This window comes from Podarcis vaucheri (assembly GCF_965113315.1).
Source record: "Podarcis vaucheri genome assembly, chromosome: 16".
Lineage (NCBI taxonomy): Eukaryota > Metazoa > Chordata > Lepidosauria > Squamata > Lacertidae > Podarcis > Podarcis vaucheri.
This window is the reverse complement of record NC_138754.1, coordinates 30,244,927-30,272,072: the sequence shown is the minus strand read 5'-3', so window position 1 is coordinate 30,272,072 and position 27,146 is coordinate 30,244,927. Positions and strand designations below refer to the sequence as shown.

At 44.4% G+C, this 27,146-nt stretch overlaps 1 protein-coding gene and 1 long non-coding RNA gene across 2 annotated transcripts in view; one reads left to right on the top strand and one right to left on the bottom strand.

Annotated features, from left to right (window-relative positions):
- Positions 1-4,684: 4,684 nt before the first annotated feature.
- On the bottom strand, positions 4,685-12,122 carry LOC309521197. Its single transcript, XR_014214553.1, has 3 exons — positions 11,635-12,122; positions 5,829-7,088; positions 4,685-4,840 (listed from the first exon to the last, which is right to left on the bottom strand). It is a non-coding gene; the product is annotated as an uncharacterized lncRNA (long non-coding RNA).
- A 730-nt stretch (positions 12,123-12,852) lies between these two features.
- The window catches only part of YDJC (YdjC chitooligosaccharide deacetylase homolog), a 120,879-nt gene continuing 106,585 nt past the window's right edge, over positions 12,853-27,146 (top strand). The window contains exon 1 of the mRNA XM_082203416.1: positions 12,853-13,375. The gene's annotated coding sequence lies outside the window, so the exon portion shown is untranslated. The remainder of the gene's footprint in view (positions 13,376-27,146) is intronic.

Sequence of the window (27,146 nt, the reverse complement as noted above, 5' to 3'; positions counted from 1 at the left end):
CAAAGAGTGTGGGACTAAGATATATCCATTCATGTTAGGAGTACCTGCTTTAAGTTGAGAAAGAATTTGGAAGACCACAACCATACTTTAGGGAAAGGGGAAAATTTGGCCAAACCTGTCAATTTTTACATATCAAATTATACATGATGGATCACAATATCCTATATAGCAATTTTTCTACTCAGTTTTTGCCCCCAAACCTTCAGTACCAACCAGTTTCCTCCCTGTGTTTTCTTGAGGTCTCCTCCTCTTCAAAATATTAACAATGTTTTTCAGCTGGCAGTTTTTGTACTGAGAAGCCCTCGCAATAATGAGTCAGGCATGAGTAAACATAATGTAATGTTCTCTCCCAAAACTGATTTGGTAGTTTAATTCACAATACGTCTCTCCCCTGCCCTGGCCCCTGTCTTGCCCAACTATCTCCTTTCTGAGTCTAGCACCCATTCATAACTTTTTAATCTTTGCATCTAGAGTGAAGAGATGGGCGTTGCCTCATTTGGTACATTTTCTTTTCCACACTTCTTAATGGTGGGAGGTGGTTGAGCAGCAGCCATAGGTTTGCGCTGGCCAGTGCAGCAGACAAATGAAAAAGGAAATAGAAACAAACTTTTTTTTTAAAAAAAAGAAGGCAATAAAAAAAATAATGGTTAAAAGATATTAGTGTGGCAGGGGTCTCATTACAAAATCAGCCATGTGCGTCTGCCCTGGATTGAACAGTCATGAGGCCTTGAACTGAGGCAGATAGAGGAAAGCAAACATCTGGAAACTCCGCCCTTATGACATCACATGGAAAGACCCTACGCTGGAGGGGGGGGGGAGAGGAGAGGGCAGGGCAGGAAAACAGTCTACATTTTCTGGAACAAAAACCCCAATGTGATCTCCACTCATAGCCTGGATGTAGTCTACGATTTTTTTTTAATTACAAAAATTATCTGCATTTTAATAGATTTAGCTGCACTCCCAACATGATGCAAAGAAAAAAAAGAGAGGAAAGATTTGAGTTCTCCCTTTCCCTTGTGTAATTAGGTCTAGAACTGAAGAGGAAACTTCTTGAGCATTTGAATAACTTTTTTAACTGGGAAGGTGGATGGACAGAAAAGGGAAGGAAGGAGAAAGCGGGAAACAATTATTTATTTGCGTCAAATGTATCCTGAAATTCTCCTGCACAAACACCATTTAGGTTCACCCAGAAGAAATTCTCTGTGGAGTGTGCCTTTTGTTAACAGATAAAAAGGATTTTGCAATCTCAATTTCTTGCATGAAAGAATAGATGCTTTTTTGCTGTTGTTGCTGCAAATGTGATGGGAAAAGTAGGCTCCCCCCCCCGCCCCTTCCCCAGATTGTGAAGTTAGGAATTTGCTTTTGGAAATGCAAACCACCATTTTCCTCCTTACCCCCCCCCCAACAACCACATGTGTCACTAAGCATACAACTTTGTAGTAACAGTACAGTCCTATGCCCAATATTGAACCAACGGTGGAATCCGATGCTTTTACTCAGTAGTAAAGTTGCCATTGTTCCTTCCTTGTGAGAGTGTTTAGGATTGCAGGGTTTTTTTTTTTAAAAAGACCTGGATTCCTTCAGATTGGATGTGCAGGCAGAAGAAGCTTAAGAATGAATGAATTAAAATAAACAACAAGGACAGAGCCACCGTCAGAGTCAGGGCATTCTTTTTCAGTTTAGAAAGAACGGGGGAAATAGAAATTTGCACGTTTGATCAGGCTCCTTACCAGGTTTAGGTTGCAGTTTCCTGTAACCACACTTACCCGGGAGTCAGCCCCATTGAATTCAATGGGTCTGGCTTCTGAGAATCTATGTCGGGGACTGCTGAGCAGAAGGGGGGTGGGGAATGGGAAGCAATTCAAACCTTACCTGTTGCATTGTGAGGTTTAAAGAGGCTTAAAAGAAAAGAACAAAACTTTGTGGCGTGCAGGACTCAATTTCTCTCCTCCGCACAGAACAAGCACACAAACATTGCATTGCAATTGCACAGAAAATATGAGAAGGGAAAGATATAAACCCAAAACGATCGGAGGGGATCCAGGAGATGGGACAGCTGGCCTTTCACTCATGTTTTTCTCCCCCCTACCCCGGCAGTAAAGTGACATCAGCTTCTCTCCCCCCCCCAAAAAAAAAACTTCCTAAGAAAGAACAAGTTATATGATTCTTGTTTGTGGCAGACTAAGGTCCCCATAACAGTTTCTGTTCTCTCTCTCTCTCCCCCCTCCCCAAACTTTCAAATGTCTGCCATTTTGGATTCAGAAACGTTTCCTAACAGAAAGAAGAATCCTTCTTGAATTTCCCCGCCTCCCCCCTTCCCTCCCCGCCCTTTTGAATTCACGCCCTGCCTTAGATCAAACGTTTTTTTGCTGATTAACTGCACAATCAGGACCCTGCAGATCAGGCAGCAGAATGTAGGGGAGAAAAGCAACCTCTTTTCCAGGGAACAATACCATTATTTCAGCTCCATTGGACAGGAATGCAAGATTTCACAGCTCAATGACCCTCATCATTCCCATCTCCCAAAAAGAGAGAGAGGGAATCCAACCCAAACCCCATTGCTTAAATGTCCCCACCCAATTTCAGCCCCCCAAAAACCCCTCACATTTTGCTTTACAGGGCAATCACACCCCCATATTTTTTTTTGTTTTAGAAAAAAAGCCATCAGACCTCAAAGGTGCAGCATTAAAAATGTTGCTTTCTGTTGTTGTTGTTGTTTGAAACGGTCTATATCTTATTTGCCCAGGACGCTTAATCTACTTTTGTTGGGGGAAAGGTGTAGGCAGCAAAGACTACAAGAATTTCAGATCAGATTTAAGCACCATTTGTGGCAAGGGAAAACATGCAAGCTAGTATTTTGGACAAAAGTACACTCCCATGTCCCCATGCCATAAAATAGTCATCTGAAATAACTTTTTTTTTCTTATAGAAAAGATTTTAGTTCAGATTCACAATGTACAACACAACTGGATTTGCAAAGAGAATTGTTTGAAAAGGGGGAAAAATGCATTTTTGGAAATCAATTGGTTTTTGTTTGGGTTTTTAAGAATAAATAAATTGCACAATCCTTTCTATACATTCCTGGGTTCTGAACAAAATTAAATTGGATTGAAACCTTGGAGGAATAATTGTACAGCCACGTGGAGGTATTGTTTTTAATGTTGGTCATAACTCTTTCAGCAGCAAGAAAAGTCAACAAACTTCTGGATTGTTGTGTTTCAAGCTTGCTTTTCTTTGTTTGTATAGAGAGCAGCCTTTTAATTAGAAAAGGAAGGGTTATGGGAAGACCTGAGCCCCTCCAAACTTTTAATATAATAATTATGCTTTCCATCATGCTTCATTATCAATTTTTGCAAAAGAAAATAAATTGAATGTTGGAAGAAGTATTGAAAAGACCGGCCATGAAGTAGAGGATCTAGTAAATTGCAATTGAAACGAATTTGGTCTTATTAGATTCTGCATGTATGAAGTTAAACAGGCCAGCGACTGTTCTGTACAACTCGGTTGGGAGAGAGGAAAAAAATCATTGTTTTCTTTTATAGAGTCAAAATTAAAGACAACAATGCTAACAGCTTAGCAATTTCTTTATTAACCATGTCGAATCTCTCTGAAGTTTGCCTTCTGGTACTGGGGGAGCAGGGGGGAATCACTTAGAAAAACAGTTACAATCTGTTTGGCAAAGGGAAAAAAAAACATCCCTGTGACCACACCTCTTCGCTAAAAGCCGCTTGGAATTAAATGGCCCTCCAAACATCAACCCCTTCAAACAGGATAGGGAGAGGGAGCCTTAGAAAATAATATTTGTACAAGTTTTTTTCTCTCTGTTCGCCTTTGATTTATCTGTTTACAACCGGGACCCCCTTAGTTGAAACACACACATGCACACACACACACACACACACACAAAAATAATCAATGAAAATCTAGTTGAAGAAAAGGCGGGCAAAAAAAGTACAGGGAGAGAGAAGGGGGGGGGAATTTGTGAATGGAAGAATGTGTTTGTGCATTCATTGTTAAAATAAAGAGTTGCTGTGACGCGACAGTCTGGGCCGGCCAATGGGAGATGGGATGATATTTTTAAATGTCCCCCGTGCCAGCCAATGGGAGAGGCGGTGGCAAAGACTAGCGCAAGGAAGGACCAATGGAGAGGGAAGTATGCTAATGGAGAATTTGGTCAGGCAGGAGGTGAATGTCAACTAGTCAAAGATGGAGGCTGGAGATGGGAAGCCATGAGGTTTGTACTGGAGGGTTTCTCCCCTCTCTTGTCTCTCTCTCTCTCGCGCGCTCCTTCCCTCCTTCTTGCCAGCTCCTCTCTCTTTCTTCCCTTCTCTCCCTCCCTTCGACGCCCACCCGCAGACCTGGACGGGGGAGAAGCCGGGAGACGCGAGCTGGAGCCAGCCAGTCTCTTGCGCAAAAGCGCGCAGATGGAGTCCAGCCACCCCAAGGCGGGCCGCGGGCCGGGTGGGGAGAGCCGCGGGCCAAAAGTGCGCGGCTTGCCTCTTCGGCTCTCCTTTGGCCAACTTTTGCTCAGCCCACGGACTCGCCTCCCGGGATCCAAGTCTCTCTCTGTCTCCCCACCCCCTCTGCTCCCCACCCACCTATCCACCCACCCACTTAGCAACCGACCCAGCGCCCCCTCTCCCACCCAGGTACCATTCATAAATATATATATATATATCCAGTGGAGGGGAAACCTCTATCCTTCTTGCATTGGTCTAGATCTGATCTCTCTCTATCTCCCTGGCATCTCTGGTGGATGCAATGATCCTTTCTCTTTTTTTCTGGAGCTGTTTTGTGAGTAGCATCCGGGTGACTGGGCGGAAATGGCGGGAGCTCAAGGCTAAAAAAAAAAATGGGAAAAAAGAGGAAAAGGGGGAGGTGCAGAGGGGGTGGGGAAGAGAAGAGGGATTGCAGGAAGCGGGGGGGGGGAGGGTGGAGAGAGAGAGAGAGGAAGGGTTTTAATCCAGGGTGTTAAAAAATGAAAAATAAAAAGTGAAGCCGGAGGGATCGGGGCGCGCGCGCGTGAGTGAGTGACTCCCGTGTGGCCCGGGTGGGTGGGTGGGTTGGAGTTGGGGGGAAGGCTCGGCCGCGATGGGGCAGCTAGGATGGTGGAGGGAGAGGCGAGGGAGGGTCTGCGCGCTGTGGGGAGGGAGCGGGCAGAGAGAGGGAGGCAGAGGAAGCCCACCGGCCAGGCCTGAAGCGGAACACTTATTTCTTTTCTTTTTTTAAATGAGTGTATTTTATATTTACGCTGAGGGTGGGAGGTTTTTTGTAACGGCACTTTTGCATCCCAGGTTTCCCTTTTCTTTCTTTTGGAGGGTGTGTGTGTGTGTGCATGCGCGCGCGTGCTTTATTGTACGTTTCGCGTGTTTCCCCCCTCGCCCACTCTTTGGAGAAAACAAAACAAAACTCGTCTTAAAACCTGGAAAGCCCAAAAAAGAAGCGGAGAAAGTCCGGTCATGTGTTGCCTTCCCGTTTCCCCAACACTCCTCCTTTTAATATTTATTTATTTATTTATTCCTTCTCCTCCCGCCTTCCAGATCTGAAATCTGACTTTACAAGGAGGTAGGTGGGTGGCTTTGAATTGTACTCTACTCCTTCTCCTCCCCCCCCCACCCCGTTTCCTTTTTGTGTTTGTATGGGGTGTGAAGGGAAGAGTCATCCCATCCTGTTTCGGGACTTTTAAATGATGACTTTTTAATTTTTTAAAAAGTCTGTTTTCTTGTTCCCCCTTGGGGTGGAACTGATTTCGCCCTCTCTTCGTTTTTGGAGGATCTGTAGATCGGGAAGGATTCTCCAACAACCTCACCGCCCCCCCCCCCCGTCACCTTGCATTCTAAGAAGAAGAAGAAATCATCTGCCGATCATTTTTCTTTCTTTCGCGTTTCCTTTTTTGCGTTTCGACGAGGCTCCGCAATAACGTTACGAAAGAGAGTTGAGGTTGGGCTTTCTCGTCTGGGCGCGTGTGCTGGAATTTGTCGGGTTATTCTAATCTATAGGGTGGGGAGGAGACTCTCCCTAGAGGAGTGAAAGAAAGACACCCCCCAAAGGCTTAATTTAGTCTCTGGGCGATCGGGAGACTCAAAGTGTCCCATTCCCCCAAGAAAAGTTTTTATTAAGGGTGTTTTGGAGCAAGGGAGAGGGAGAGGCCGTAGGGGACCCGCAGGATCGGGCCCGTCGTGCCTTTTAAATGCGTCTTTCGATGTCCAAGCGCGGCGAAGTTGCAAGAGAAGTTGAGCTTCCCACTTTGCGCTTTAGAAAACCTCGGGCGCGCGGAGAGGTCGGCAGTCTGGGCTTTGGGGGGCCGTTTCACCGATGTAAACATCCCTGAGAAATGGCAGGAGGGAGGTGGGCCTGGATCTGGAAAATGGGCATGGGGGGGGGAGCAAAGGAGAAGCCTAGATTTCTACCCCACCCCCCTCAGCAGCCACCCCCAAACCCCCCAAAACGTCGGTGGCAGGAAGTCTGGAAAGGGACCTGGCGTTCTCTCGCTCTGCGCGCTTGGGAAGTTTTCATCGTCGCTGGGCGCCTTGAAGTCCCCAAGAACGGAGCTGGCGATGGTCACTCTTAGTTGAAAGGAAGTCCTTTTTGCTTTTGCCTGGGAAAGAAAACGTGTTCTTTTTTTTTTTAAAGAGGGGTGTGGGTTGCGCTCCCCGCACCCCAAGTAAACACAGCAAGGCGATCTCGATTCTGTATTTATGCTGCTTGCGCATTTAAATCCCGTAGAACAGAAAAACCCTAACGCGCCGCTTCGGCGAGCGCCGAGGTTTTTGAGGATCGACAGTCCGAGCGGTGCGCGCGGGTGTTTTTCGACGGTAGTTCTTGCACTTTGTCCCAGTTCGGCACAGGGTCTCCTATCTAGCGTATGGTCTTCTCTTTTCTTACAGCATTGTGTAAGGAAAGCCCCCTTCACGATCCCAGGGCTGTTGGATTTCGAAAGCTTCTTCCTCGAGTGGAAAATGCATCTTTACCCCCTTCCTTGTCTAATTTTAAATTCCTCCTTCCACCTCTCTCTCTCCGTCTTTAAAACTCTCTAATGTCTACAGAGTTGCTGCTTCCACTTTTCCTGCCAGTGCGTGGATCTTTTCCTGCAGCAAAGAGGCAATATAAATAAATGAAATGCCCTTAAGGAAACCAGGAACCCGGGATTAATTCAGCTGTCTGACTAATTTGCCCACCTCTGCCCTGTGAAAACTTTGTGCTGGCAATTTAGAAAGCAAACTATTAAAAAGTTTGGGACCGCTTTTTACTAGCGGGGACAAAACGGAAAAAAACCAAAACAAAACAAAATCACCCTTTCCAATAGCCACCTTGAATGAGTCTATTCAAGCCCCTTGCAAATGTCTTGATCTGGATGGAATTTTCTGCACAAGGCTATGAATGAAGTATAAGGTTGGCTCCACGGGTTTTTATTTAAATTGTTTAACTTTTGTGTGCGAGGAGAGAGAGTCACTTGGTCATTTTGCAACTGATTAAACTTTCTAAAAGGTTGCTTTAGGCTGTATCCCACCCCCCCTATCCCAGCATGAAATGGTTTAGATGAGAATTAGGTTCATATTTGTAAATATATATACCTACTGTATTGAACTTCGGATATGCAGTTGCCAATAGCTGTTTTCATTACCATTAAGTATTTCAACAGAAAAATAGATGTGTTAGTACAATGTGTCTTGTTTGCAGTATATGTTTGTGGTGTATAGAATCTTGCTTATGTGTCTACTCAAAAGTAAGTCCCATTGTTTTCACTAGGGCTCACTCTCAGGTAAGCCTGTACAGTATAGGACTACAGCCTTATATGGTTAACAAAAAAAACCCCAACTGCTTACAATAATGAGTCCTTTTATAAATGTTATATTTAGAACATCTATTTGGAGAAGAAAACCTTAGCCCCTTCCTGTGCACTTCTGCCTGGAAGTAAATTCTGTTTATATCAGTGAGGCTTCTTCTTAGTAAATGATCTAGAGCCTGAACAGATGAATTTGCTAGTCGGGAAACATTATTGATCCAAATAACCACCGTTAAAAGTTCCTAGTCTAATAGCGTCTTTTACTTAATGACACACACGCATTTGCTTTATATTGCTATCTGGAGAATGTTTGATGGGGAAAGCTCATCATCCTTATTTTTATTCCTCCTATCCCTTTTATCCAGCATAATGCTGCTTAAGTAGTTTTTCATTATTATTATTATTATTATTATTATTATTATTATTATTATTATTATTATTTTTAAGCAGCAAAGATGTCCCTGATTTATATTCTGGAAGAATTGCTGATTTATTTTTATTATTATTTTGAAGTCTTGCAAACATGATGAAGAAGATTTCCCCACTGTATCCACGTGGTTGATATTGTGTGTATGTGTATGTGTGTGTGTGTGTTGTTTGCTGTTTCCTTTTTGCCATGGATCTGTTTTAAAGGAAAATCTCACCTGGAGGAAAAAAAAACCACACACACGCCTCCCTCCGAGAAGTCCCTTGTGCCTAGTGGGAACTCTTGCTGTCCGAAGCCCTTCTTCTGTTGTACTACTGGCAGTTATGATTAGCAGTGCAATATTAAAAGGGCATTGGCTGGCAGATACAGACCCTCCCCTCTCTCCAGAATGGCCAACTGTAGGGACCATGCTTCCTCCAGAGTATTTATGCATATGTGTGTGGGGGAAAGAATATTAAGATTTGTTGCATGTAGGTATGTCAATGGAACCAGGACTCTAGCGTACAACACTCCCCCCCAAAAAAAAACTTTTATGTGTTCTGTTTATTGTGTAGGATTCCAAAGGGGAATTGGGACACCCTGCGCTTTAATTCCCACCCCCTTCCCACCTTTCTGTTGTGCCTCTCATTAAAATGTTAATAATGGCGGTTCCTTCCCTGTAATGGTGTATTGATAAATGCTGTGTATGTTAAGATAGCCCACCATCTGCTTCGTATGTGGCTGAATTTTAAATGCTGTTGTTTTTGATTTGCATGGTGTTTGTTTTGCTTTTTTAAAAATAATATATATATACGGGGTGTGTGTGCTCTGGTGGTGTACTCTTAAAAATATACTGTAATTCTGCAAACGCTCTTTGGAATGATTCCGGGCTGGGTTTTTATAGGGTGGCACATTCTTTACAATACCACACGCAAACCAATTGTTTTATTATTCCACATCCTGTAGGCGTATAGACAGGTCTCTCTGGGAAAATGCTGTGGATTCCGCAACATTGTTCACAACACATTCAAAGTGCTCTTTTTTTTTTTTAGTTTTCAAATGTCTGTGATGCTGAATTGGGGGAAGAGGTAGAGGGGGACTTCAGTGTAATTGGGTCATTTTAGAAAATGATGGGGGAAAGGCTGGTGAAAACAAATCATTTGGGAATGTCTTCACTATTTATTTGCAATAATGTTTGACTTCTTCAGTCCAGAGCCTGCCTTTGCTATTGAACTGAAATGTGCATATACTGCAGCATACTGTATAAAGTTAAAGAGAGGATACCCATAACCCTTCCTCCTGGTCTCATTCCATAACTTTCACTGCAATCCTGTGTTATGTTTACTTGGAAACAAGTCCCCAAAAGCTCAAAATTACACCCTTTCAGATTTGTGCATAGGATTGCAGTAATAGGCATGATTTAAAATAAAAATATGCACACCCAAACAAAGCTGATAACCTAGGAATTTGAAGTAGCTTTCCACCCACCCAGCCCTTTGCAATAGAGAAAATTAATGGTATATGCACCTACATTGCCTATGTTACAGCTGAGTCCTGTTTTCCTGTAGTCCGTACGAAAGAAAAGATACACAATTAATCTGCTTTTCTGTGTGTTTGTGTCCTTGCTCTAACCTTGGCTAATGATGATCTCAGATAAAACTTGAAATCATTCTGATTTTGATTTTATTGGGGATCGCCAGCCCTGCCAGTTAATGTGTTGCAACTATCTCTTGTATTAACAAATCCTTGTTTTGTTTTTTTTAAAAAGGTGTGTGTGTGAAATCCGAGGTTAGCTGGATACAATGCCGTTGGTGGGCTGCTGGGACCGCTGGCTCTGACAGTGTTGCACTACTGTCTTCACAAATTAAGCAGTGCAATAATATTGTCAAAGCATTTGGTTCCAGTCCTCGTACATCCTTGCTTAATTATGACCAGCCCAGTGTTGCAGCACACTCTTCACTTTGCTGGTTGCTGAATCCTATTTTAACTAGACAAAACCTCCCTGTCCCTCCCCTTTGACTTCTGAGGACTTCCTTTTTTTAAAAAAAAGCTTGATAATGGTCTTTTTTGGTGGGGGAACCTAATATGAAACCTGGTCCAAAATGATGAAAGCACCCAGTTTTTGTTTTAATTTATGTTAAGAGGGTAATTTGTTTCTATTAGGTTTCTGGTTCTTGGTGGTTGCAGTATACAACTGTAGGTGTTTGCATGTGTCCCAAGACAGTGCAAATGGTCAGGCTACTGTAAAATACCACTTTTCAGAACCAGCCCTTGACTTAGCTAGGTCTGTCTTGTCTTCCTGTGTTTTGTTCCAGGGAGATGTGAATGAATTTGGTGAAGAGATATAGTCTTTTCATAAGGAAAACAAAATCTGTATCTCACAGAGTTTTGATTCTCTGGTGGCTTCCTTCAAAGTTCCCTTTTAGTTACGTTTGACAAGCGGATAGGCTTTCTATTTATTTATTTTTTAAAAGTGGAATTATTGGTGAGGTCAATATAATAAAAAAATCCTCCTTTTCTAAACAAAACAAAACCTTTCCCATCAATAGAGGTGATACGTATATAACAGGATCTATGTGCAATGAAAATCTGTGGGGTTTTTTTGAACAATCTGGGATATTTATCTGATGCTTGGAGGCTTATAAACAGCAACTTGCTGTTAAGAATCTGTCTGTCTTCATTAACAATAAGTTGGAGATGGTCACTGAAATGGCTTCGGCAGAAAGCAGGCGGTGGAATGTTTTTGAACAGCTAGAAAGTGGGGAAGGGGCACTGGAAGTTTGGAAGTGGGGGGGGTGGGGAGAGAAGAGGGACCCTTTTTGTATAACTTTGGAAAGAGAGAAGTGAGAGGGGTGGAAAGAGAGATGCGGTAATGCTGGAAATTGGATCTTTGTGGATTTGCCTTCTGGCTGGAATGTGCAGATAGACCATTTCCAGAAGAAATTAGAGCATCTTTTTTCTATCGTTTGTGCTTCATCTTTAGCGCAGGGCAGAGGTGAGGAACCTGTGGCCCCTCCAGCTGTTCTTGTATTGCAACTACCATTTTCCCTGACCCATCGGCTGTGCTGACTGGGGCTGGTGAGAGTTGCAGCCCCGCAACTTCTGAAGGGACACAGGTTGCTCCACCCCTGGCTTAAGAGAGTTGTGTGTGTTGCTCTTGTCAGAATCCGCAAATGCTTTAGCGATGATCTTTGCCAGCTATGCTTTTCTGTTTCTGCATATGATGTCAGGGGTCAGACATCTTCCTCTTTCAGATCAGTATCCTGAAGGGGGATTTATGGGACCAAAGTGTCAGCGGGGCTTGTTTTCGAAAAAGGATTCGGGCGGAAAGGCAGAAGGCATCAGATCTGGTGTGCTTTGTAATACAAACACAAGCAACCTGTTGTCTCCCATTTTTGTTATTTCACTGTCCGGCAAGGGCTGCAATCCATCCCATGCTTACCTGTGAGTAAGGCCCACTGAAGTCAGTAGGACTGAACTTCCAAGTAAACGTACCTTGGACTGAACTTTGCTTTGAGGTACACACCACATTCCGGGTAAAGCTGGTCTGAAAAATAACAGCTTGCTTTGCACCTAAGGAGTTTTCTTTCCCTTCCACCATCCCAGTCCTGGATTGGCTATTAAAACTTGGATTTTGGCACGTAGGAATTTCCAGCCCTTTGCCTAGCACACCCTCAGCAGAGAATGCATTTTCGCATTCCTTTTATCTTCAGTCATTGCTTTGTTGCCATAGGTATGCTGCGCTCTGTCTCGACTCATAATCATACTTATCAGTTAGCAGTTTTAAAGCACTTTTCTCTACTCCAGCCTCCCTTATAGCTAGTGTCCTCCAGTTCAGGGGTGAGGAAGCTGTAGCCCTCCAGCTTTTGCTGAACTACAGTTCCCATCCTCCCTGACCATTAGGGATGCTGGCTGGTGGAGGGGTGGGGGTTGCAGCCCAGCATTATTTAGAGAGCTGCAGGTCCCCTTTCTGCTCTAGATAAGTTTTTGACTGCAGCTCCCATCAGCTCTGGGCTGGTGGGAGTTGTAAGTTGCATCCACACAATGCATTTAAAGCACTGCGGTACCACTTTCAGAAGTCATGGCTTCCCCCAAATAATCCTGCAGTTTGTTAAATGTTAGGAGCTGGAATTCCTAGAGTGGCTTAACAACCACTCCTCCCCAGGAAACTGTGTGAGTGGAATGGGGGGGGGGGGACGGGGTGATTCCCTAACAACTCTCAGCACCCATAACAAAACAACAGCTCCCAGAATCCTTTGGGGGAAGCCATGACTGTTTATAGTGGCATCCTATTAATATGGCCTCAAGTTAAGCTTTGGGACCAAGGAGGGATTTTGGTTGTAACATTTAAATCCCACACTTTTAACCACGACACCCCACTGTTTTTTAGGGTCAGTAGGTTAAGATCTCCACGGAGGGAGGCAAAATGGGTGGGTGGGGAGGTTGACGAGGCCTTTCTGGAAATGGTCGCATGCCGCTGTTAGACGTAAAACCTCTTTTTTTGGGCAAAATAAAAAAATTCCTTCCAGTAGCACCTTAAAGACCAACTAAGTTAGTTCTTAAGAACTAACTTAGTTGGTCTTTAAGGTGCTACTGGAAGGAATTTTTTTTATTTTGACTATGGCAGACCAACACGGCTACCTATCTGTAACTCTTTTTTGGGGGTTCTTTTTAGGTATGGGTTTCAAACTCTCTTCTATTAGTTAACTTTAGTTCAGGGGTGGAGAACATTAGGCCTGGGAGCTGAGGCGGCCCCCAGGCCTCTCTTATGCGGCCCTCAGCAGTCAGGCCACACCCCTGGTAACTTCAAGTTCTGATAATACTTCTCTCTCTCCTGACTAGAAGACAGAGGGAGGTGCTTGAGCGTAGAAAGTAGTCACAAAATTCACATTCATTGCCCCACACATTTTTGCTCCTTAACCCAGGCCGCCACTGGCAAGCGGCCCCCGTAAGAGAATGTGGCCCTCAGCCTGAAAAGCGTTCCCTGCTCTCTGCTAGGTCTGTTTGCACCCATCTGCCCCGTCTCGCCTCGCAAGGCCCTTGTTGATACGTGGCGTGTTGCACATACCTGAGCAGACCTCCCCTTTCCTAGCAGTTGACGAACTGGTCTGGCTGAGTCACGATTGGAAGGGGAGCGGGGCGGGAAGGAAGCAGAATAGAAATGCCCAGGAAATAATGGGCAGGTAGTTTATACAGGTCGCAGAATCGCTCTTTCCTAGCTTCAGATTTAAGTGCTTAGTATATATAAACACCTTGCAGAGCTTTGATAGATTTAGCATTGATTTGATCTATGCTGGAAGGCTCTGGGATTCCATTATTATTATTATTATTATTATTATTATTATTATTATTATTGTTGTTGTTGTTGTTGTTGTTGTTATTACTATTATATGAGTCATAATAATACGACAAAAGCTTGTGTCTTGTGGGAGTATATAGAAGCCGGGAGTATTCCTAATGTATCTAGATAAGACTTTCCTAGTCCAATTTAGTGGGAGATGGAGGTGGGGGGTGGTTAGGAAACAAGGCCTTTGCAGAAATGGAAATGTGGATGTTTTTGGAGCTGGTGTGTTCCTTTTTTTTTTTTAAGTGGAACAAAGTTCATCTGTTCTGCTTTGCTGCCAGACTCAAAACACGAGAGAACTTGTCTGTAACCTCCTTTTCCAACCAGGTGCCCTCTATAGATGTTTCGGACTACGAAAGCCATGTTGACTGGGACTGATGGGAGTTGTAGTCGAAAACTGGTGGGAGACGGCTGGAGAGTCTGAGTAGGGCTTTCTTTGTCTCTCCGTCTCTCTCTCTCTCTGTGTTTGTGTGTGGTATGAAGTCTTTCCTACTTTTTAAAAAAAGAAAGGTGCAGCAGTGGCTGCTTTGAATTTTTTCACCGTGCCCCTTAAACCCCGAGCCTCAATGATTCATTGAGAAAGTGCATTCCAAGAAGCTGCAACTCTTGGGAGGGACTGTGAAAAAAATTATATATCGCGGTGTGTGTTTTTTAAAAAAAAAAAAATTTTAAAAAGGGGAAAAATGCAGGAGGGAACCGGATCTCCTTTTGAGAGGGGTGTCTGTTGGGGGAGGAGAAGGCTTCCTGAGACACTCTGAAGATGGAGGCTCTGCATTCCAGAGGTGGCTTATTTCTGACCCTGGCTAGCCAAGGAATTTCACAGTGAACAGGAGAAGGGGTGGGATTCTTGGTTGGGAGAGAGAGAGGCGAATGGGAGGGGCGCGAGGGGCTTCAGAAGCAAAGGGCCCCCTCCTGGAGTGTATGTACAAAGGAAACTCTCTCTCTCTCTGTGTCCATGTCTGTGTGTGCGCTTGCACACACGTGTGTGCCTGCAACATTCCTAGATTTGTGTCCGATTCGGCAGTGGACTTCAGGGGGGGCTGTTTGGAATGCAAGGAATCAAATCCGCCTGAGGTGGCAAAGGGTGATGGAACCGCTTCCATCCTGTTATTGCATAAACTTGTTAAAGAGAACCCCTCTCTCACATTTTTAAAAAAGGAGCCATGTGTAGGATATCAGTACTTGCTGAGGAAGGTTTGGCTGTGTGTGTTTTTGTGAAGTTTTGACCTGCCTACACAGCTCATTGGGATGGCGGATGAAATCAGATGGATGATACGCACACACGTATATATTCAGGAGCAAAATGGTGTTTGTTTGGCGGCCGTCTTCATCATCCTGTCCCTCCACCGAGGAGGACATACTTTCTCTCTGAGTCATTGCAGTGGCCAGATTCTTGCCTTTAAAAAAAAAAAAAATCACGCACATGGGTGGTTTGTGGAGAGAGGGGAGGTTTCGGCATGAGGGAGGGAAGAGACCTGTTCCTTTCTTTAGACTGAGTTTCCATTGTGGGGGGAAAGGTGGGGTGTGAAACAGAACGGCTGCGTAGTAGCAATATTGTTAACTAGCGCTAGGAGTGCCCAGCGCTGTGTGGGAATTGGTCGAAACCCCCCAAAATTTTGTAGTTTTAAAAAACGGGATTGGGTAATTTGCAAATTTTAAGGCTCATGCAAACACACACTAACCCAAGGCTCCAACCTTAGCTGGGGAACATCTTTCCTGGCTCTGAATCAATTTGTTTTTGTCTCTGTGTGTGGAAGCTAATGCTTAATAAGGGTTAATTTGGTCCGCCATCTTGATTCAAAATGGCGTCCGGCATCCAAACATTGACAAAGACTGCTGGCCCCACCTTGAGAATGTTAGAAACTCAGATATACAAGCTAATCGCAAAATGCCACCTTAAACGTAGGTTGCAGTTGCCACTGCGGAATGTCTGGGTGCCATATATTCTTTTTATGAGACATTAATAATAATGATAATAATTTCATTTTTATACCACTTTATATTTTAAATAAATAATTTCAGAGCGGTTTACAACACATTAAAACAACAAATGAAACAATCCAGACTAAAACAAATTCAAGCTTTAAGGAAAATATTTCAGATCCTTCTCTAAGTGACATTTTGCTTTGCCCATGTTTGTTTACCTACTTACCGGTAATTTATAGAGCTGCCCCATAGCAGAAGTACTCTAGGAAGGCAGGGTGGTATAGTGGCTAGAGCAGAGCTTTCCAAACTCTGTGTCACGACACGTTAGTGTGTCACACGAATGCTCCCTGCTTTCCTCCCAGACTGGAATTGGTTTAGTTCAACATCCAGTTTGCTAGTAAAAATGAATTATGCTGTGGGTTAAACCACAGAGCCTACGACTTGCCGATCAGAAGGTCGGCAGTTCGAATCCCCGCGACGGGGTGAGCTCCCGTTGCTCGGTACCTGCTCCTGCCAACCTAGCAGTTCGAAAGTACATCAAAGTGCAAGTAGATGAATAGGTACCGCTCCGGCGGGAAGGTAAACGGCATTTCCGTGCTCTGGTTCGCCAGAAGCGGCTTAGTCCTGCTGGCCACATGACCCGGAAGCTGTACGCCGGCTCCCCTGGCCAGTAAAGCGAGATGAGCGCTGCAACCCCAGAGTCAGCCACGACTGGACCTAATGGTCAGGGGTCCCTTTACCTTTACCTAAAATGTTTGTCACCGACATGAAAAGTTGGAAAAGCTCTAGGTTAGAGTGTTGGACTAGGACCTGGGTGATCAGGGTTCAAAGCCTCACTCAGTCATGAATCTCACTGTGTAACCTTGGAGTCAGTTGCTGCCTTCTAACCTACTTCACAGAGTCGTTGTAGGGATTAATTGAGGAGGGTGGAGTGACCCATGTACTTATTGGAGGAAAACATGGGAAATAAATGGAATAAATAAGCTTACCTGCTTATGAAAGCTGAAGGGGCCAGCCAGATGGAGATGTCAGTCATCAACCTGGCATCCAGAGATCTCCACATGGTTACAATTGTACCTGCGCCAGTCGCAAAACATGCCTGGCGCCTGACTAATTTCTAACACTGCTTGAGAGAGAGGTGTCTGAACCAATGGAGAACAGATGAGCAGACAGACAAACAGAGAACACTTTCCAAAATAGATAGTATGGTAAAGGGACCCCTGACCATTAGGTCCAGTTGCGGACGACTCTGGGGTTGCAGCACTCATCTCGCTTTATTGGCCGAGGGAGCTGGCGTACAGCTTCCGGGTCATGTGGCCAGCATGACTAAGCCGCTTCTGGCGAACCAGAGCAGTGCACGGGAACACCGTTTACCTGTCCGCTGGAGCAGTACCTATTTATCTACTTGCACTTTGACGTGCTCTTGAACTGCTAGGTTGGCGGGAGCAGGGACCGAGCAATGGGAGCTCGCCCCGTCGCAGGGATTCGAACCGCCAACCTTCTGATCGGCAAACCCTAGGCTCTGTGGTTTAACCCACAGCACCACCCACATTCCAAAAAATAGATAGTAGATTGATAAATAGATGGCAGGTAGATAGATAAATAACACCAGGGGGCAAGTAACGCAGAAACACATTCCATGGGAGGCGATGGGACTGTGGTTTACTGTGTTCTGAGGATTCTGGATAGGCTTCCAAGCACACTGGAATCAGGGAGATTTGATCTACCCTGACTGCCTGTTCTATGGCTGTTTGAACATGTTGAGTGAAATCTATAAGGGACTTGGGGCATCCCAACTCTGCTGTCTTTAGCAACGGGTGATGCGTTTAAATTCCTCTTATGCATAGAAAGCTGCTTCATGCTGAGTTGGACCATTGGGACCACCTAGTATTGTCAACGCTGAGCGGTAGCAGCTCCTGCCAGATTATAGACTCTGTTCTTGCCCACATCTACCTGCCAGGAATCAATCCTGGAACCTTTTATATTTATTCATCTATTTTGTGGATCGCACTTAGAACCCACCTTTTCTTCAAGGCATATATAGTTCTTGTCCTCCCTGTTTTACAACATCCCTGGCAGGTAGTCTGAAAGCGAGTCCCTGGTGCAAGATCACTCTGTGAGCTTCCTTGCTGAGTGGAGATTTGAACCCAGGTCTCCCAGTTGCTAGTCTAGTGCTCTAACCGCTGCACAGCAGCACAGCACTGTCTCACATGCTGTGCTGCTATACAGTCCTTTCCAAAGTCTTTCAGGATTTTGGCTGTTTGTCTGATGGGGGATAGGGGACACAGGTGGCGCTGTGGGTTAAACCACAGAACCTAGGACTTGCCGATCAGAAGGTCGGCGGTTCAAATCCCTGCGACAGGGTAAGTTCCCGTTGCTCGGTCCCTGCTCCTGCCAACCTAGCAGTTCGAAAGCACGTCAAAGTGCAAGTAGATAAATAGATACCACTCCGGCAGGAAGGTAAACGGCGTTTCCGTGTGCTGCTCTGGTTTGCCAGAAGCGGCTTAGTCATGCTGGCCACATGACCCGGAAGCTGTACGCCGGCTCCCTTGGCCAATAAAGCGAGATGAGCGCCGCAACCCCAAAGTCGGTCACGACTGGACCTAATGGTCAGGGGTCCCTTTACCTTTACTCCCAGTTCCTAGTCTAGCGCTCTAACCGCTGCACAGCACTAGCTCACATGTGCTGTGCTGCTATACGGTCCTTTCCAAAGTCTTTCAGGATTTTGGCTGTTTGTCTGATGGGGTGATATGTGAGGGATCAGCAACGTGGTGTATTTCAGATGTTATTGGACCCAAGCTCCCATCATCTCTGACCAGAGGCCATGCTAGCTGGGGCTGATAAGAGTTGCAGCCCGACAACATCTGCAGGGGTGGACCACGTTGCCTGTCCCTGATCTGTGCAGTGCTCTCAATCTTCCAGCCCTGAGTTGTTGTTGTTGTTTTTCAGTGACAGAAATCAGTGCTGGGAAAAGGACCAAGTGTGGGGTTTCCTAGAAACTTTATACTAGGAATCCCAGGGTTCTCTCCCAAAGTCTGGAAGCTGGCACCTATTGAAATGCAAAACATTTTCCTATGCAGGGATGGAATCTTAATAGACAATTCATGCGTCACGCTTGTTAACTGCAAAATGCTCTCGCAGATCCCGAGCAAAATGTACGCTTTGCACCCAGGGCAATAAGAACCATAGCTGTCAACGTTTCCCTTTTTTTTAAGGGACATTCCCTTATTCCGAATAGGATTCCTCGCAAGAAAATGGAAAAGTTGACAGCTATGATAAGAACTGTGCCATAAACACAGGTTGAAAGCGCGTTCAGAATTTCCCCCGTCTGGTTGTGCTGTCTGGGAATGATGGGAGTTGTAGCACAAAACCCTCTAGAGGGCACCAGGTTGGGGAATGCTGGCATAGTTTTTGTTTGTGGTGGGGAGTGATTAGAATGTTGGGAGTGGGAATGGGAAGACCCGAGTTCAAATCTTCCCTCAGCCATGAAGCACGCTTAGGTGAGCTTGGTCAACTTATTACTTGCTTTGCAGGGTGGTCATGAGGGTAAAATGGAAGTGGGAGGACAACATGCCCCAAGGATGCACGGATGTTAAGCTTGTTGTGGTCTTTGTTTTCACTAGCCAGGGATTTGGTTCAAATGTCATATATTTAGAATTTTTAAAAAATTCACCCTTGGAACTAGTTCTGAGCCTCCAAACTGAACAGAACTCCCAATCTTTTCATGCAAAATTCTGCTTCTGGTTTTCACCAGTATTGTTCCTTTCGCCAGTATAATTTAGGGTGTGTGCATGGAGTCATTTTGTTGCTGCTATGGTTAAAAATATTAGGGGGATGGAAATCTTTGCTGCTCTACAGCAGACCACTAATTCATAGAGCTACCAGCCATTCCAGAATCCACCGTCTGCCTGAGTAGACCATTCCTTGGAGGAATGGCAGGATGCTCATGCAGTAAATAAAGACACCCCCTCCTTTTTTAGCCACGCTTTAACCAAAGTTTGTGAGCTGTAAGTGATGCTTAAAAGCTTTTGAACGGCTACTACTAGAAATCTCCAAGATGTGCTCCTAACATGTGGAAGGAATGTGTGTCTCTGAATTTCCTTTGGGTATCGTAATTAAGGTCACTTGATGCTGGTTAATTGCATTATTACTTTTATTTCAATTTCTTTCCTGCCCTTCAGTGTAAGGTCCCAGCAATTAAAAAACCCCAAATTAAAAACAGTGCATTGATTATTTTGTTTATTTATTTATTAAAAAATTATATTTATATCAAATCACTTTGCAACGGTTATGCCTAAAATTATGTAAAAATGTTAAAAACCACAAATCAGCTAAATATTATGGAAAGATGTATTCTTAATTGGCTGCCTAAGCCTGGCAGAATAGAAACATTTTCAGCGGGCATTTAAATGTTGAAACAGAAGACGCGGGCTTAATCTCTACCTGGCAGAGTATTCCATAATTTAAAACAAGTGATGCACATTTAGTGATCATTTGGGTGGTCTGTTTCCCTCCCCTTATGAATTAAATTTATATATCCCACCCATCCTTTCAAAGGAGCCCAAGGTGGTGAACACACAAGTTATAAAACAAATAAAAACACTTTAAATTTTTCTTCTTTATTTATTATTAATAAATAAAATAAACAAATGCTAGAAATACTGTTACAGCAGGCTGAAAGCAGGATAAGTTTGGGCATTATCACTGAACTTGTTCCAAAACATTGCAAAAAAATAAATACCAATTTCCCCGGTAAACCTTTTAGGCTGGTTCATATGTATTCTTTTGTAATACGTTAGCTCAGCTATAGTGACTAGGGACCAATTTTTCTCAGTTCTTTTAGATATAGTAGGAGATGAAAAAAGAGAGAAAAAGAACAATTTCATAGAATGCGGGATTATGCAGCTGTCCTATATGGGGATAAAACCTGCTCCCTTGGCATTACCAGCACCACGCTCTAACCCACCGAGCTATTCAGTGGTTTACAGCTTTTAAAACAGTTGTAGCAAAGGGAAGAATAAAAGCGGGTAAGTAAGTCAGGGCAGGTCCACACCTTAGATTTAAAGCACACCCACGTTCAAAGCTCATGGCTTCCCCCAAGGAATCCTGGGAACTCTAGTTTGTTAAAGGGCCTGAAAATTGCAGAGGCAGATTTAGGGAGGCGTTACTGGTACTGCCGCACTGGGCACCGAGCCCAGAGCGCTGTTGCCACTATGATGTCATAAATGCGTAGATCGGAAGGTGGCGGATGTGGCCCTGCCAAATTTTGGCCTTGCACAAGGCACTGCTGAAATTTGCAAACCCAAACTCCGCCCCTGAGAACTGTATCTCTGTAACAGGGGAAACTATGGTTCACAGGATTCCTTGCATGGTGTGTTTTAAATGCAGAGTGTGGATCTGTCCTAAGAAAATATAACTTGCACATAAACAGTGGTTCGGAAGATGAAGAAACAAACAAACAAACCTGAAATCTAAAAAGTAATGTGAAACATTACTATAGCACTTTTAACAGACATACACAACTTCCCCCCAGGGGTTTCTGGGAGCTGTAGTTCTGTGAGAGGAACAGGGGGTCTCCTAGCAATTCAAACTACACTTCCCAGCATTCTTTGGAGGAAGCAGTGACTGTTGAAAGTGCTATAATCCTGCTTTAAATATACAGTGGTACCTCAGGTTACATATGCTTCAGGTTACATACGCTTCAGGTTACAGACTCTGCTAACCCAGAAATAGTGCTTCAGGTTAAGATCTTTGCTTCAGGATGAGAACAGAAATTGTGCTCCGGCGGCGTGACAGCAGCAGGAGGCCCCATCAGCTAAAGTGGTGCTTCAGGTTAAGAACAGTTTCAGGTTAAGAACGGACCTCCGGAACGAATTAAGTACTTAACCTGAGGTACCCCTGTATGATGTGGATTTGGCCACTCTGAGAAAGGCATACTCCGGGTGGCGAACTCTGAGCAAATGCCTACACGCTTTTCACCAGTGACCACCTGTATAAGTTGTTTCTTCAGCTTTCTTAGCACAGCAGAGCTACAACAGGCAGAAAAGTCATTAAGCAGCCCGCCAAGAGCATCATTAATTTTCAAGTAGTCCATGAGGGGAAAGATTTGAGTCTACTCTTTTTGAAAATAACACTTGTCAAAACCCACAACGGTATTTGAAAATCAAACCGTTCATAAAGGATGTTCAGGGTTGAAACCAGCGTGAGTTTTACTCAAAGCGGACCTGTTGAAATTTAGGGGACCTAAATTAGCCATGCCTGTTGATTTTAATGGCTCTACTCTGAGTAGGACTAACATTGGCTCCTGCTCTTAATTTCCTTGTACACGTGGCGTGGTGATTTGCAACAGAATTAATCCTGTGTGGATGCAAAACTTGGAAGCTGATACAGCTGAAATCTTAAGAAGCAGAGTGCGATCTGGTGAACAGCCCGCAAGAAATGGAGCAAACTCATTGCTCTAATAGAGGCAAGAGAAATTGGGCTGTGTGTTTTGTTCCTTTTACTTTTCATCGAATTGCAGAGTTGGATGGGACCCGGTGGGTCATCTAGTCCAACCCGCTATTCCCCTGCATGTCGTGGGATAAAGAAAAGCTGGCCACTTCTATGTGGGAAAGGCATATTTTGCAGGAGAGGGCTGTAGCTTGGTGGTAGCTTCTGATTTGCATACAGAAGGTCCCAGGTTCGTTCGTTAACATCTTCAGATGGAGCTGGGAGAAGCTCATGTCTGAAAACCTCAAAAGCAGCTGGCAGGAGGCAATACAGTCGTATCTCTGGTTACAGATGCTTCGGGTTGCGTTTTTTTGGGTTACCAACCGCCGAAACCCAGAAGTACCAGAACGGGTTACTTCCGGGTTTTGGCAGTCACGCATGTGCAGAAGACTAAATCGTGCTTTGCACATGTGGAGAAGCGCCGGGTCGCAACCCGCGCGTGCTCAGACGTGCCACTGCAGGTTGCGGACGCTGCAGGTTGCGAATGTGCATCCCGCACGGATCATGTTCGCAATCCGAGTGTCCACTGTACAGTCGTACCTTGGATCCCGAACGCCTTGCGAGTCAAACGTTTTGGCTCCCGAACGACGCAACCCCGGAAGTGAGTGTTCTGGTTTGTGAACGTTCTTTGGAACCCGAACGTCCGACACGACTTCCACGGCTTCCGATTGGCTGCAGGACCTTCCTGCAGCCAATCGGAAGCTGCACCTTGGTTTCTGAACGTTTTGGAAGTCGAACGGACTTCCGGAACAGATTCCATTTGACTTCCAAGGTACCACTGTATTGAGCTTAGATGGACCAATGGTATAAGGCACCTTCTTGTGTTGGTAGGGGAGGGTGTCTGCATTTTATGCCTAGATAGCTCAGTTGGTTATAGTGCAGTGCTGTTAATGCCAAGGTTGCAGGTTCGATCCCCCTATGGGACAACTGCATATTCCTTCATTGCAGAGGGTTGGACTAGACTCAGTGTTCCCCAACCTTGGGCCTCCAGCTGTTTTTGGACTACAACTCCCATCATCCCTCGCTAGCAAGACCAGTGGTCAAGGATGATGGGAATTGTAGTCCAAAAACACCTGGAGGCCCAAGGTTGGGGAACACTGGACTAGATGATCCTCAGGGTCCCTTCAAACTCTATGATTCTGTGATTTTACATCCTGTTTGGTTTAAGAAGCTGTGTCATTTGTTTTCGAAAACAACAACAGAAGCATCTGAAGATGCAGATTCTTGCTCCTCTGCTGAGAAAGGGGTGTGATCTGGTGTGCAGTTGTAGCGTGTGTTGTAAACTGGTGACGGAATGGGTTAAGGCATGGGGGGCGGGAATTCCTTGCAGTGGAAAAGGGACATGAGGAAGGTGCTTTAAAAAGTGTTCAGGGTATTTGTTTGTTGATGTAGTGATCTGGCTTCACCGCTGCGCCCCTCCCCCCCCTTCCCAGCCCGCAAAGTACGGTGCCATCTGTTCAGGAGAGGTAGTGCAGTTTGAGAGATTTAGGAACCCTCCCTGAACGCATCGGAACAGGTTGGCTCTTGCAAGGCTGAAAGAATCCCCGTTTTCTGGCAGGATTTGTACCAGCTTGCTAGATACCTTAAGAAGCTGAGGCTGGAATGCGAAAAATGCAGCGAATGCTCTTTCTTTCCTTTTCGAAGAATTAGAAAGAGAATGAAAAGTTGCTGGGGAGGAAAAAACAGTGGAAAGAGGAGGCGAAGCCCTGCTCACCTCGATTTCAACATAGCAATGCTTTCTGTGGTTGTTTTTGCCTGCCTGTTCCAAAACAGCAACTGTAGCCCTTTGCCAAGAAAGCACCCTGACCCTCTTGGTGAACATAGATGTGGTACCCAACCACAAAAGAGTCAAGTGGGAGTTCTCCTGTCAGTCTTTTTTAAAAGAGGAGTGCAGATTTGTGCCAGCAGTACAGTGGTACCTCGGGTTAAGAACTTAATTTGTTCTGGAGGTCCGTTCTTAACCTGAAACTGTTCTTAACCTGAAGCACCACTTTAGATAATGGGGCCTCCCACTGCTGCCACCGCACAATTTCTGTTCTCATCCTGAAGCAAAGTTCTTAACCCGAGGTACTATTTCTGGGTTAGCGGAATCTGTAAACTGAAACATCTGTAACCCGAAGCGTCTGTAACTCGAGGTACCACTGTATTTGAAATCCATTGGCTGCTACGGGCTGCAAGCTTTGATTAAGTAATCAGTTAGATCTGTAGTTCCCAAACTTTTGGGCTACTGCCCCCTGGGTTCCATAAAGTGGTCCCCACTTTCCCCCACCCTTCCCTATAAAAAGCATTATTCAAAATTGTGGTTTGCGTGGTCCACAAAGGAAGATTATAGTACCATAAAGTTTGCATATTTATTCGAAACCCAGTGTGAAAACTATTCAGCTTAATTAATAAAACAAATTGAAGAGGTACCAGCTTTCAAAGTCTGATGGTTATTGACACCTCCAGTGGCCCCCCACCTCCTTAGCAACCCCCCCCCCCGCTTAATCTCACTGCCTTCCAGAGTGAGTTACCCCTGCTCTGGAAACCACTGAATTAGAAGAATGAATAAAAAAACAAATGAACATTTTGCATCCCAATTAATCAGATAACACTGGTGGGAAAGTTCATTTAAAAAAAAAATTAAGTTTCCTGCTTGGCAGGGGGTTGGACTCGATGGCCCTTGTGGTCTCTTCCAACTCTATGATTCTATGATTCTATGATTCTAAGTACAAAGATCAACTACGTTGTCAGCAAAATATTGGAGCTACGATAAAGTTTCTTCCACATGGCAGTGGGGAAGGAAAGCTTGGAGAGGATTGTGGATGAAAAATGCACTTGCAAACATACAAAGGAAAACTTTGAGGCTGTTTTTTAAATTTACTAACAAACGGGGAAATGGTCTTACCTTTCAGAACAAACTTCCCCAGGAAAAATCTTTGCACACAAGTTTTCAGAACTGATAAAAAGTTCTTGAAACTATCCTTTGCCAGTGGTTTAATATAAGGATGGGGATCTCATGGCCTTCCAGATATGGTTAGACTACAATTCCCATCATCCCTGACCATTGCACTATGCTGACTAGGGCTGATGGGAGTCTGACAGCATCTGGAGGGTAACAAGTTTCCATTCCTGGTTAGTTAATTTATTTATTTTTTAATAATTTTTAAAATTAATTTTAACATATAAATTATAATACATACCACAAAACTTCACCACTTATACAATTTTTTTTGGACTTCCATCAGCACCTCTGATGATCCACCGTTTTAACCACTTCTTATGCATTTCTTAAATTCATATTGCCTTTAATTATCTTAAGTAACCATGCTCCCCTTTATCCATAGTTCCAATAATTCACCTCACAAAACTTCTTGCAAACCTACAAATGTAGTCTGATCATCACAATTACTTTTCAAATAATCTGTAAATTTACACCAGTCTTCTGTGAATTTCTGGTCCCGCAGATTTCGAATCCTTCCTGTTAGTTTATCTAGTTCTGTGTAGTCCATTAATTTCATCCTCCATTCTTCTTTCGTCGGTAATTCTTCTTGCTTCCATTTTTGTGCCAATAATATTCTTGCTGCCCCTGGTTAGTTAATTTATAGTTGTGTCTAGTAATCAGTTGTGCACTGATGTGATTTATTATGGTTTTCATTTTTTAAAAATGTGGTGCTTTTGTATGTTGTGCTAGTTTATTTGTTTATTGCAGTGCTTGGGAAGTTGATTTACTTCCAATAGTTCAAGTTCACCCCTTCAAAATAGGAATTAGTTCCAGTTCCAAGTTGCCACCTCCAAAAAAGAAACTTAATTCCGTTCCAGTTCAGTTCACATTTTGTTCATGTGGTTCTCTGCTATACTTCCCCAGCCTTCAAAATTTTACAAGCTGCTCAGCTTGAGTAAGACTAAGAAAACATCAAAAAACACACGATGCAATGTGAAAAAAATGTTTTTATTTACTTTCCCCAACAATTATGATCTTTAAGCTTAAACAGCTGCATCACTTTTCAGATAGATAAAAATGATAAATGCAATGGCCGCAGTCGAACACGGGGTGTGTGTGTGTGTGTGTGTGTGTGTGAATTGAATTAAAAGTCGCCCAAAATTCCACTGTGAAAGGAACTTTATTCAAATTCAGTTGACCTGGAAATCATAGAAACTACTTTCAGGTGAAATTCAGAGATTTTGGAATTGTTTTCATGAGCTAGTTGGTCCAAATTAGTTCATTCCAAGCACTGGTTTATTGTATGATTATGATTTCTATGTGTCTTTATTTCTTTTCTCTTTAGTATATATTTTTATAAAGCACTTGTAAAATGGCAGATGATGGGGACAATCTTAGAGGAGGCCCTTTTCTGCCATTATTCTCTCACAGGAGGGAATCAACCTTGCAACATTTGCTGCAACACATACTTTCATGCAATTTAAAAGTGAAGAAAGTATGCTTGCAATAATAAGACTGTAGTATTGGAAGGGACCCCAGGGATCATCTATTCCAACCCCCCCCCCCCCAGAATGCAGGAATATTCAGCTGCCCCATATGGGGATCAAACCTGCAACCTTGGCATCATCAGCACCACATTCTAACCAACTGAGCTATACAGTTTCCTGCAACGTCATTGTTTTAGTGACATGCACATTTCTTTTGCAGGAGGTCCTTTTGCTTTCAGTGGAGCTTGCTCCCATAAAAGCTGTACTTTACTTAAAGCTAAAGGGACCCCTGACCATTAGGTCCAGTCGTGGCCGACTCTGGGGTTCAGCTCATCTCGCTTTATTGGCCGAGGGAGCCGGCGTACAGCTTCCGGGTCATGTGGCCAGCACGACTAAGCCGCTCCTGGCGAACCAGAGCAGCGCACGGAAAAACCGTTTACCTTCCTGCCGGAGCGGTACCTATTTATCTACTTGCACTTTGACATGCTTTCGAACTGCTAGGTTGGCAAGAGCAGGGACCGAGCAACGGGAGCTCACTCCGTCGCAGGGATTCGAACTGCCAACCTTCTGATCGGCCAGCCCTAGGCTGTGTGATTTAACCCACAGCGCCACCCGTGTCCCGGTACTCTACTTACCTGGAAGCAAATCCCATTGAACGCAGTGGGGCTTATTTCTCAATAGACAGGCATAGCATGGACTGGGCAGCTTCCAGTGTTGTGGGATCTCCTGTGCGTGTGTGTTTGTGTTTGATTACACGTCCAAAACCCAACAGCAGAAGATCCTAG